Source organism: Diceros bicornis, chromosome 24 (genome assembly GCF_020826845.1).
Source record: "Diceros bicornis minor isolate mBicDic1 chromosome 24, mDicBic1.mat.cur, whole genome shotgun sequence".
NCBI classification, from domain to species: domain Eukaryota; kingdom Metazoa; phylum Chordata; class Mammalia; order Perissodactyla; family Rhinocerotidae; genus Diceros; species Diceros bicornis.
This window is the reverse complement of record NC_080763.1, coordinates 21,450,116-21,462,569: the sequence shown is the minus strand read 5'-3', so window position 1 is coordinate 21,462,569 and position 12,454 is coordinate 21,450,116. Positions and strand designations below refer to the sequence as shown.

The 12,454-nt window shown below is 36.3% G+C and overlaps 1 protein-coding gene across 10 annotated transcripts in view; it reads left to right on the top strand.

The window, feature by feature from the left end:
• NUMB (NUMB endocytic adaptor protein) overlaps window positions 1-12,454 on the top strand; it is a 155,528-nt gene that overhangs the window by 106,124 nt on the left and 36,950 nt on the right. The window lies entirely within an intron of this gene.

Genomic DNA, 12,454 nt, shown 5'->3' with positions numbered 1-12,454 from the left:
GGGATCCAAACCAGTGAACCCCGGGCCGCTGCAGCGGAGCGCACGCACCCAACTGCTTGCGCCACTGGGCCAGCCCCAAGTTTCCTGTACTTCTTGTGAATTGGTGGTTTCAGAGGCTTGATCAGATTTAGTTTTGATTTTTTTTTTTTCCAGGAATACTTCATTGGTGGTGTGAGCTATTATCAGAAGGCACACAATACCTGATCTTTTTGTGGACACAGTAGCCAATGATGATCACTGCCTCATTAATTCATTAAGGGTTGCAAAGTGATAATACTCCAATTCTGTCATCCCTTCTTCATTTATCAGCTGTAATATTTCTTTTTTTTTTTAATTTTTTTTATTTATTTTATTTTTTTTCCCCCAAAAGCCCAAGTAGATAGTTGTATGTCATAGTTGCACAGCCAGAATTCTAGTTGCTGTATGTGGGACGCGGCCTCATCGTGGCCGGAGACGCGGTGCGTCAGTGCCCACCCGGGATCTGAACCCGGGCCGCCAGCAGTGGAGCTCGCGCACTTAACCGCTAAGCCACGGGGCCGGCTCATCAGCTGTAATATTTCTATGAAGCAAAATTCCCCATATCTACTGTTTGGTTAACAGTGATATAGTTTAATTAGGATAGGCAGGGTAATTTTATTTATGAAAGAAATAATGAGCTGTTAGGAAGATCAGGCCTCACTTCTGCCGTAAGCAACATTACCCAAATGGATGACTCTCCCTATTTGATTGAACATTTTTTTTAAAGAAGGATAACATTAAGTTAATGTGTGTAAGAGCAGTAAACTATAAACTCTTGCTTAAATAGGAGAATTGCAGAGGTAATGTGAGATAGTTGAGAGAAGATAGTGAGAGAGTTGAAAGAAGATAGATCTACAAGTTAAAAGATCAGAGTTCTATTCCTGGCTCTTTTAATCTACTAGTTATATGACCTTGTGTAAATCACTTAATTTTTTTGACATCTAGTGTCACATTCGAAACGTGAAGGTTTTTTTATCTAAGTTCTTTTCAGTGTTAAACTTATGTGATTAGATTTAATATATATGCTTAGTTCAGATGACTTGTTCAAATGTAATTGTACTCCAAATTTATGCTTAAAGAATAGCCTATTTTAATTTGATTTAACCACTTTCTTTGATTAAAGACCCCAAAGAAGTTTTGATGTCATGTTCTGCACATCTGCATCCTATATTTGCTATATGTGATATATAACATAGGCTGTGTACATATGGTAATATGCCTTATAGCTTCTTATAAATTAATGATTATTATGTCACTTTTTGTTAATGTTGGGAACTGCTGACTGTATAGTCTCTCACATCAGAGCTTTGCATTTCTTCTCATGGATAACATTACCAAGGCAGGAGGAAAAAATGTACTTTTTAAATAATTTTTTCAAGAAAAGAAAAATGACTTAATTCATCTAAGAATGAAATTCCACATACTAGTTTTTCTAAAGTACATTTTTGTGAATAAAAGTCCCTTACTCAGAGGGAATTTAGAAAAGGCATACAGACAAAAGAAGTCCCAGTGTCAAATATTTTAGCCATTAAAGCATAAATCAGCTGCAATTCTTCAGTGAGATAGTGTCTCAGAGAAGAAAACAGACCTCTTTAATAATGTTTATTTCAATGGGCATGTTTTTCTCAGTCGTATTAGACACAAGGCTGATTCCCATCTCCTCATTTCTAAAATAGATTAAGCAGCTAAGAGTCAGTCCATATATGAGACATTTTTGTTCGCTTCTTTCCACCAAGTCTCCCCCTACCCTTTTTTTTTTTTTTTTTGCTGGCACAAATACTCATATGTGACCAGTTGAACTGATCAAGATGTTAGAATAAAATCCCATGGAAACAATTTGAAGCCCTTATTCATTTCTCAGCACCTAATGGTAACTTAGAGATCATAAAACCTGGGCCGGCCCCGTGGCTTAGCAGTTAAGTGCGTGCGCTCTGCTACTAGCGGCCTGGGTTCGGATCCCGGGTGCGCACCGACACACCGCTTCTCTGGCCATGCTGAGGCCGCGTCCCACATACAGCAACTAGAAGGATGTGCAACTATGACATATAACTATCTACTGGGGCGTTGGGGAGAAAAAAAAGGAGGAGGGTTAGCAATAGATGTTAGCTCAGAGCCGGTCATCCTCAGCAAAAAGAGGAGGATTAGCATGGATGTTAGCTCAGGGCTGATCTTCCTCACCAAAAATAATTAATTAATTAATTAATTAAAAAAAAAAAAAACTAAAAGCGATCATAAAACCCTACTTTCTCATTTTATTATTAATATAAAATGGAAACAGAGATTAAATTACTTGGAGGTAGTGTTAGAAATGAACCTTAATAAAGAAAAAGAAGAAAACACAGATATATAATGCTAGAGATAAGAAAGTGGGGAGACTCAGTCACAGACTCAAGTTATGTGAATACTGTATAGTTTATGCTGATAAATTTGAAAATTTAGATTGAGAACGTTCTAGGAAAATATACAGTACTAAAATTAGCTAAAGTAGAAAAAGAAAAATTGAATAGCTCAATAACCATGAAGGAAATAGAGAAAGTTATTGAAACTGTGAAACTCTCTCTCCCTAAAAACTGCATATAGATAGTTTCACAGGTCAGTTCTTTCAAAACCTCAAAGAATAACTCTTATGCTATTTAACTATACCAGAGCATGTAGAAAAAAAAGAATAAAAGAGAACGGTTTCCAGATTTTCTTATGGCATTAACAAAATCCTGATGCAACCACCTAACAAGGCTAACACAGAAACAAAAAGAAAACCATATACCGACTCCATGTGTCAATATAGATGAAAAAGTAGGCAGAAAAATAGAACAAAGGGGATCTAAAAGTATACTAATGACCAAAGTAGGATTTAACTCAAGAATCCACAAATGATTCAGTATTAGAAATTTGATATAGTTTGTCACATTGGTGGGCTTAAGAAAAAAAGAAAAGGACTTTATCATTGCAATGGAAGCGGAGTTGAAGGACTCACACTTCTCAATTTCAAAACTTAGTACAAGGCTGTAATAATCAAAACATTGTAGTGCTGGCATAAGGATAGATGCATAGAACAATGGAATAGAATTGAGAGTACAGAAATAAACCTATACATCTATAGCAAATTGATTTTTGACAAGAGTACCAAGACCATTCAATAGGGAAAGAGTAGTCTCTTCACCAAATGGTGATGGAGCAACTGGATTTCCACATGGAAAAAAATGAAGCTGGACTTCTACCTCACACCATATACAAAAATTAACTCAAAATGGATCAACAACCTAAAGATAAGAGTAAAACCCGTAAAACTCTTAGAAGAAAATATAGGAATAAATCTTCATGACCTTGGATCTGGCAATGGATTCTTAAATATGATAGCAAAAGCATGAGCAACAAAAGAAAAAATAGATAAAGTAGACTTCATTAGAACTAAAAACTTCTATGCATCAAAAGACGTTATCAAGGAAGTGACAAGACAACTACAGAATGGGAGAAAATATTTGGAAATCATATGTCTGATAAGAGTCTAGTATCCAGAATATATAAAAGAACCTGACTTTAAATGGGCAAAGGGCTTGAATAGAAATTTCTCCAAAGAAGTTATACAAGTGGGCAAAAGCACATGAAAAGATACTCAACATCATTAGTAATTAGAGAAATGCATATCAAAACCACAATGAAGTACCGCATCACACCCATTTGGATGGCTATACCTAAAAAAAAAAAAAACAGAAAATAAGTGTTGATAAGGATATGGAGAAACTAGAACTCTCATACATTGCTGATGGGAATGTGAAATGGTTCAGTTTCTGTGGAAAGCAGATTGGTGATTCCTCAAAAAGCTAAACATAGAATTACCATATGACTCAGCAGTTCCACTAGGTATATACCCAGAATAATCTAAAATAGGTACTCAGATAAATACATGTACACTCATGTTTATAGCACAACTATTCATGATAGCCAAAAGGTGGAAACAGCCCAGATGTCCCTCAGTGGAAGAATGGATAAACAAACTGTGGTACATACATAACGATGAAATATTACTAGGCTATAAAAATCGAAGTGCTCATACATACTACAATGTGGTGAATCTTGAAAACAGTGTGCTAAGTGGAATATCCCAGACACAAAAAGTTACATATTGTATGGTTCCATTTATATGAAATATCCAAAGTAGGGAAATCCGTAAAGACAGAATGCAGGTTATTAGTTGCTAGGAGCTGTAGAGAGGGGCAATGGGAAGTAAATACTTAATGGGTACAGGTTTTCCGTTTGGTTTGAAGAAAATGTGTTCAAACTAGATAAAGATGTGCTTGCACTACATTGTGAATGTACCAAAATGCCACTGAATTATTCACTTTAAAATGGTTAATTTTATGTGATGTGAATTACATCTCGATAAAGTGTTAAAAATATTTATTATTCAATCCCAATAAATCTTCTTAGCAAAATAGGAATAGCATAATACATTCTTTAAATGATTGAAAAACTATCCCAGAGTCATGCATAATGGTGAAACATTTACATTGGATTTGGGAGGAAGATGAGATAGCTCTTGAGCACCACTATCATTCAACACTGATTTAGAAATGGTGATCAGTACCTTTGGATAAGAAAATAAATAAAAACTGTAAATGTGGGAAATCAGGACAACATTTTTTGTCTTATTTGTTTGTCTGTTTCTGTAGATGATGTCTATCTGAAAAACCCAAGGGAATTAATCAAAAAAATTGTTTACAATGATAGGAAATTTCGGTATTTTGGCTACTTATAAGATATACTGAATTCAAGAGATAGAAAAACCAGTTAGTTTAGTTGGAAAATACTGAGTCTTCTGATTCTGGCAGAATGTGGATTAAGCTAACATAGGCATACTCCCAATACAAATATCTAGAAATTTTCTAGAATTTCTGAATTCTAGAATTCAGAATACATTTTCAAACAAACAAGCTTTTTCTCTTAAAGCATAGCTGAACTGTCAATAAAGAAATTTCTTGGGGCCGGCCCGGTGGCGCAAGCGGTTAAGTGCATGCGCTCTGCTGTGGCGGCCCGGGGTTCGCCGGTTCGGATCCCGGACGCGCACCGAAGCACTGCTTGGCAAGCCATGCTGTGGTGGCGTCCCATATAAAGTGGAGGAAGATGGGCACAGATGTTAGCCCACGGCCAGTCTTTCTCAGCAAAAAAAACAAAAGAGGAGGATTGGCAGATGTTAGCATAGGGCTGATCTCCTCAAAAAAAAAAAGAAATCTCTCTCCAGTGACCAGAAATTAGGAGGGAATTTGAAAGCAAGACAGGAATCATGGTAGCTGATGGAGCAGCCTAAGAGGGAGAGGATTTGTGAACGATATAGATAGCCTTTGGTTTTCACAACCATTCTGTGAAGGTCTTGGACTCATAAAAAGCAGAGAATTAGAACTGAGAACCCAGCATAGAACCAGAACCTTTAATGGGCCTTATAGTCAGTGAAATAGAGAACTAGAAGGAAAAGCAAAAAACAAAAATAGGAAACTTGCCTCTACCCAGACCCTGGGTGAAAAAAGGAGTCTCCCTGGAAAAATTGAAACCATGGATTTGGACTTCATATGCTATAACCTGCATGGTCTAAGAATCCTCAAATTAATAATCAGTAGGTCTTAGGCTACTAGTACATCTGGGGTACCTTTTAGAAGCAAATGTAAAACCTTTCAACAATACAGAATGCATGAAATTCCCTCAGAAAAATTGAGCTTCAGTGAAGATGAACTTAAAATATTAAAAAAGTTATAAATCCTATGTGGAAATGATCAGATGCTATAAAGGATTATACAATAAAGGGCAAGAGCATTAGCACTCTAAGAACTTGAAATAATAGACTATAGAGGAGATTATAATATATGTATATATAAAATCGTTAGAAACATAAAAAAATTAATTCAAACCATAAGGAAAAAAGACAATGAAAAAAGGAATAGGCAGATTTGACAAAGAATCCAATCTGACCTCCTAAAAATGAAAAATACTGTTATTGAAATTGAATTTAGTGGATAGATTAAATAGTGGATTAGACCTAGCTGAAAAGGGAATTGGCAAACTGGAAGATAGATTTTATGAAGTTACCCAGAATTGAGGCATAATGTGATATAGAGTAAATATGAAAAAGAGATGAAGAAACATGGATGAACAAATTTAAAAGTTTGGTAGCACTAACAGGCCAAATGGAAGCTCCAGGAGGAAATAAGAGGATGAATTCATTCAAAGCAGTAATTGAATCCTCAGATTTAAGAAGCAAATAGGATAAATAAAAATTAGTCGGAGACATCTATGTCCAATTGATTTTTTTTTTTTTTTTTGTGAGGAAGACCAGCCCTGAGCTAATATCCGATGCCAATCCTCTTTTTTGCTGAGGAAGACTGGCCCTGGGCTAACATCCGTGCCCATCTTCCTCTACTTTATATGGGATGCCGCCACAGCATGGCTTAACAAGCAGTGCATTGGTACACCCCCAGGATCTGAACTGGCAAACCCTGGGCCGCCGCCATGGAGCACACTCACTTAACCGCTTGCGCCACCAGGCCGGCCCCTATGTCCAATTGATTTTTGACAAGGGTGCAAAGTCCACTCAACAGGAAAGAATTGGCTCATCACCCAGTGGTACTGGGACAACTGGATTTCCACATGCAAAAGAATAGAGTTGGATCCCTACCTCACATCATATAAACAATTAACTCAGTGAATCAATGACCTAAATAAAAGAGTAAAAATCATAAAATTCTTAGAAGAAAACACAGGAGTAAATCTTCATGACTTTGGATCTGGCAGTGGAGACTTAAATATGACACCAAGAGCACAAACAATAAAAGAAAAAATAGATAAATTGTACTTCATCAGAATTAAAAACTTGTGCATCAAAGGACATTTTCAAGAAATTGAAAAGACAGCCTATAGAATAACAGAGAATATTTGGAAATTATATATCTGAGAAGAGTTTAATATCCAGAATATATAATAACTCTTATAACTCAACAGTTTAAAGACATACAACCCAATTTAAAAAAGGGCAAAGGATGTGAATAGATATTTCTCCAAAGAAGATATACAAATCGCCACTTAGCACATGAAAAGATAGATGCTCAACATCATTAGTCATTAGGGGCATGCAAATCAAAATCATGAGATACCACTTCACACCTGTTAGGATGGTATAATTTATTTTTTATTTTGTGTGTGTGTGTGTGTGTGTGTGAGGAAGATTAGCCCTGAGCTAGTATCTGTTGCCAATCCTCCTCTTTTTGCTGAGGAAGATTGGCCCTGGGCTAACATCCGTGCCCCTCTTTCTCTACTTTATATGGGACGCTGCCACAGCATGGCTTGATAAGCAGTGCATCAGTCCATGCCCAGGATCCGAACCCGCGAATTCTGGACCACCGAAGTGGCATGCATGAACTAAACCGCTGTGCCATTGGGGCCACCCCGTAGGATGGTATAATTTAAAAAAAAAAAAAAACACAACAGAAAATGAAGTGCTGACAAGCATGTGGAGAATGAAACCCTCGTACTTTTTGATGGGAATATAAAATGATGCAACACTATGGAAAACAGTTTGGCAGTTCCTCAAAAAGCTAAACATATAATTACCCCATATGACCCAGCAATTCTACTCCTAGCCGTATACCCAAAGGAATTAAAAGCAGGGACTCAAACAGATACTTATATATCAGCGTTTATTGCAGCATTATTTATAATAACCAAAAGGTGGAAACAACCCAAGTGTCTTGTCAGCAGATGTACGGATGAACAGAATGTGGTATATACATACAATGGAATATTATTCCACCATTAAAAGGAATAAAGTTCTGATACATGCTACAACATGGATGAACCTTGAAAACTTTATGCTAAGTAAAATAAGCTGTACAAGAAAGGATAAATATTGTATGATTCCACTTATATGAAATATCTAGAATAGATAATTTCATAGATACAGGAAGTAGATTAGAAGTTACCAGGAGCTGAGGGAAGGGAAAACTGGAGAGTCATTGTTTAATGGTTACAGAGTTTGTATTTGGGGTGATGAAGAAGTTTAAGCAATAGATAGTGGTGATGGTTGAACAACATTGTGAATATAATAAATACCACTGAATTCTACACTTAAAAATGGTTTAAATGGCAAATTCTATGTTACATGTATTTTACCAGAATTTTTAAAAATTAATAATGTAATATACCCAAAACTATTCAGTTGTACACTATAAGTGAGTGAATTGTACGCTATGTGAATTATATCTCAATAAAGCTACTAAGAAAAGTTAATCTGTTTCCCAGACATGTGAATGAAACTGCAGGTATCAAAGGCTAAGAAAATCTTAAAAGTAACTAGAAAGAAAACAACAAATTATATACAAATAAAAATGTAATGGGTTATTAGAATGGCCAAAGTCCAAAACTCTGACAACACCAAATGCTGGTAAGAATGTGGAGCAACAGGAACTCTTATTCATTGTTAGTGGGAATGCAAAATGGGACAGCCACTTTAGAAGACAATTTGACAGTTTCTTACAAAACGGAACATACTCCTACCCTATGACCCAGCAATCATACTCAGACCAAATGAGTTGAAAACATATATCCGCAGAAAAATCTGCACACAGATATTTATAGCCACTTTATTCATAATTGCCAAAACTTGGAAGCAACCAAGATGTCCACTGTGGTATGTCCAGACAACAGACTATTATTTAGCGCTAAAAAGAAATGAGCCATCAAGCTGTGAAAAGACATGGGGGAACCTTAAGTGCATATTACTAAGTGAGAGACGCCAATCTGAAAAGGCTACATACGTATGATTCCAACTCTGTGACATTCTGCAAAAGGCAAAACTATAGAGACAGTAAAAAGATCACTGGTTGCCAGAGGTTAGGGGGGAGGAAGAGGTGAATAGGAGGAGCACAGAGGATTTATAGGGCAGTGAAACTATTCTGTATGATACTACAATGGTGAATACCTGTCATTATACATTTATCAAAATCCATAGAATGTACAACACTAAAAGTAAACCCTAATGTAAACTATGGACTTTGGGAGATAATGATTTGTCGATGTAGGTTCATCAGTTGTAACAAATGTACACTCTGGTGTGAAATGTTGATAATGGAGGGAGCGAGGGGAGGAGGGACCAGGCACCAAGAGTGTTTGGGAACTCTTCGTACTTTCTGCTCAATTTTTCTGTGAACTTAAAGCTGCTCTAAAAAATAAAGTCTATTAAAAAGAATATATATACACACATATATGTATATAAATAATGGGCAAAATCAGTTCATAGTAGCAACAAAAGTTATTAAATACTTATTAATCTAGAAAGAAATGTGCAAGAGTATATTTGAAGGCTACCATAAAACTTCAGAGACATAAAAGACTTGAATAAATAGTATTAGATGGAATGGGTCAATATTATGTTAGTATTAGATGGAATGGGTCAATATTATGTCAGTTTTTCTCAAATTAACCAATGAATTTAAGGCAATGTTAATTAAAATCCTAAAGGTTTTTTTGGGCAGGAACTGCAAAATTATTCCAGAGTTGATCCCCAAGAATAAACATGGGAAATAACCAGGAAAGTTCTGTTGGAGAAAAATTAGTGGAAGTGATCATACCAAAAAATATATTAAAATATATTCTTAAACTGTAATAATCAAAATAGTTTGTTATGGTGCCAAAATAGACATATCAATAGAACAAAATAGAAAGTCCAGGATAATGTAATTTTTAAAAATATATATTTGGTATTTCAAGTCAGTAATCAGGATAGAGAGTAGATTAAAAAACAAAGTAACATTTTAAAAACTCGACATATACGTGATAAGGTGTCAAGAATGAGATGTCAGAATTTCTTAAAATGTCAGAACAGTGATGCAGATAGCTCAGTTGCTATCTTTTACCCTTTCCCAGTACTTGATTTTCTCTCCTCATTGGACCAATAAATTAAGAATATATTATTGGGCTTTGCAAAAAGCCAACTATCAACAGAACATAAAGGAATACTTTCTTTTTTTTTAGGAAGATTGGCCCTGAGCTAACATCTGTTGCCAGTCTTCCTCTTTTTGCTTGAGGAAGATTGGCCCTGAGCTAACACCTGTGCCAATCTTCCTCTATTTTGTATGTGGGTTGCCACCACAGCATGGCCGCTGATGAGTGGTATAGGTCCGCGCCTCGGATCCGAACCCACGAACCCAGGCTGCCGAAGCTGAGTGTGCTGAACTTAACCCCTACACCACCAGGCCAGCCCCACAAATACTTTCTAAGAGCTGAATTCAACCAAAGAATTATTTAAAAGTCCACTCATCACTATCTTCTAAGCTGAAAAATACAGCTTTCCAGAATTTGAGTGTGATATGCCTATCGCTGTAGCATCTGACTGAATGATAAAAAGTAGTTTTCAGTGATAAAATACTCTATTATTTCTGGGTATGAATTCAATCTGAACATCCAAAACTATTTAACAGAGCCACCAAACACTTGACATTTCTGACAGCCTATAATTTTGAATTCAGATTTTTCTAATTTAATAGAAAAAAGAGATAAGCAAAGATGATTAACTGTGGAATCTGTCTTAAAGCTCATGCTATCCCTTACTAAACCAGACACAGATACATTGGTGAAAAATTGCTATCAGTATCCTTTCTTATTGATATGAAACGTTATTATATAATGTAGTGATTTAAAAATCCTCTAAAAGTTGAGGTTTTTATGTATACTGAATATCCATAGTGGATTCAGTGATGTTGAGTTTGAGACACATTGCTGCACCACTGTTCCTTGGCTGTAAAACGAGGGAATGGAACTAAATGTGGATCTAGATAGAAAGTGAGGGTTTCGAAAATGAAACTTGTAGCCAAAATTGATTAGATCCATGAGAATCCACAATAGAATATGTAAGTATTTATATCTTCTTGGCTTTTGTTTATTCATATTTGCCCTAAAGAGGTTATACTCTTTCAGCTTAGAACTATGTATGATGTATTATTTGATTCACTAAAAAGTGAGCATCCTTGCTCTTTTATATAATATTTATTCAGAATTATAGTTGTTACAATTCTTTAGACACTTAATGATTTTGGCCTTAGTTTATCATCTTTATGATTGATGTCAAGTACGTTGTTACCTAAAGTCCAGCAGTTTCCTAAATTGATTTTAATACATTGATTTTATGCCTTTTCTCAGTATTGGAAAGATATGAGTAAAAATGAAAAATTCGATATATGAGCTTTTTAAGACTGTTCTGGGTCAGGCTGCTTGGATTTCAGCATTTACTAGCTGAATGACAAGGGGCAAGTTACATAAACTCTCTATGCCTGTGTTTCCTGGGGCTCTTGATTATTCTCCTCCACCATGCATTCCCACTTATTTCACCTCCATCTAGGACCAAATGGTGGGAGATACAGAGAGAGGGGAAAAAAAGCATAGGAGGGGTTGGCCCCATCTTCCTGGAATCACAGTTCTACTAAACAGAGAGGAAGGTTTCCCTCCCTCAGAGGTGTGGCTCTTGCAGGTTTCTGCTGCTGCCACCACCACCACTACCATAGGATTTCTTGGGGGCTGGGGTGGGAGAGAACCAAGAAAAGAGAGAGAAATAAAAGGGAAAGGGATTTCTGTATTCTCTCTGAGGGTAAGGAGTTCTCTTACCTGGTACTTGAGCCAAAGCTGGAGTACTTTTCCCGGAGTTCTCTCAGTGCCACAGCATTCACTTTTGGATATCTGGCTGCGTTAAGTTCAGGCTGGAGTTACCAAAGAGGAGGAGGGGAGAGGGAGGTAAACTCCCTGCCATTCAGAGATACCTTGAATTCTGGGATTCTTCTCTGATTCATCTTCTACTCTTTACAGAGACCTCAGATAGGTGCTCCATGCACCTACAGGTTTTATGGTTTCATTCAGTAGGTGGGACAGTGTAGAGTATGTTTACTCCATCTTACCCAGAACCAGACCTTAAATTTCCTTTTAAAAGAGAGCACTTGTAATATCGCCACCATACCTTCTGCTTTTCTAACCCAAGACTATTCCCATAATAAGGTACAATTTGAGTTGTATTACTACCTTGCAAAAGAAAGCTTTATTAGCTCTCTGCTGTGGCTAGGATTCAGTACAGACTCATTTCAGCGTTCAAATTCCCCAGCTGCATATACCTCATATCCCAGCCAAACAGGAATACTTGCTGATATATCCTATTGCACATCTGTAACTTTTGTTAAATTCTCTCTGCCTAAAATAGTTTCCTGACCTTTCTACCTCTTCAAATTCTACACATCTTTTAAAACTCAGATGCACTACCTTCTTAAAATTTGTTTTAGTTTTCTACCCTGCTCTTATGTGTTCCCCATAAAAGGAGTATGTGATCTTTTCAGCCTTTGAATAACTGTTATTTTTATTTGTGCCTTTTTCAATATGTTTGTATATACAGGTATACCTGTGTATATATACCTAT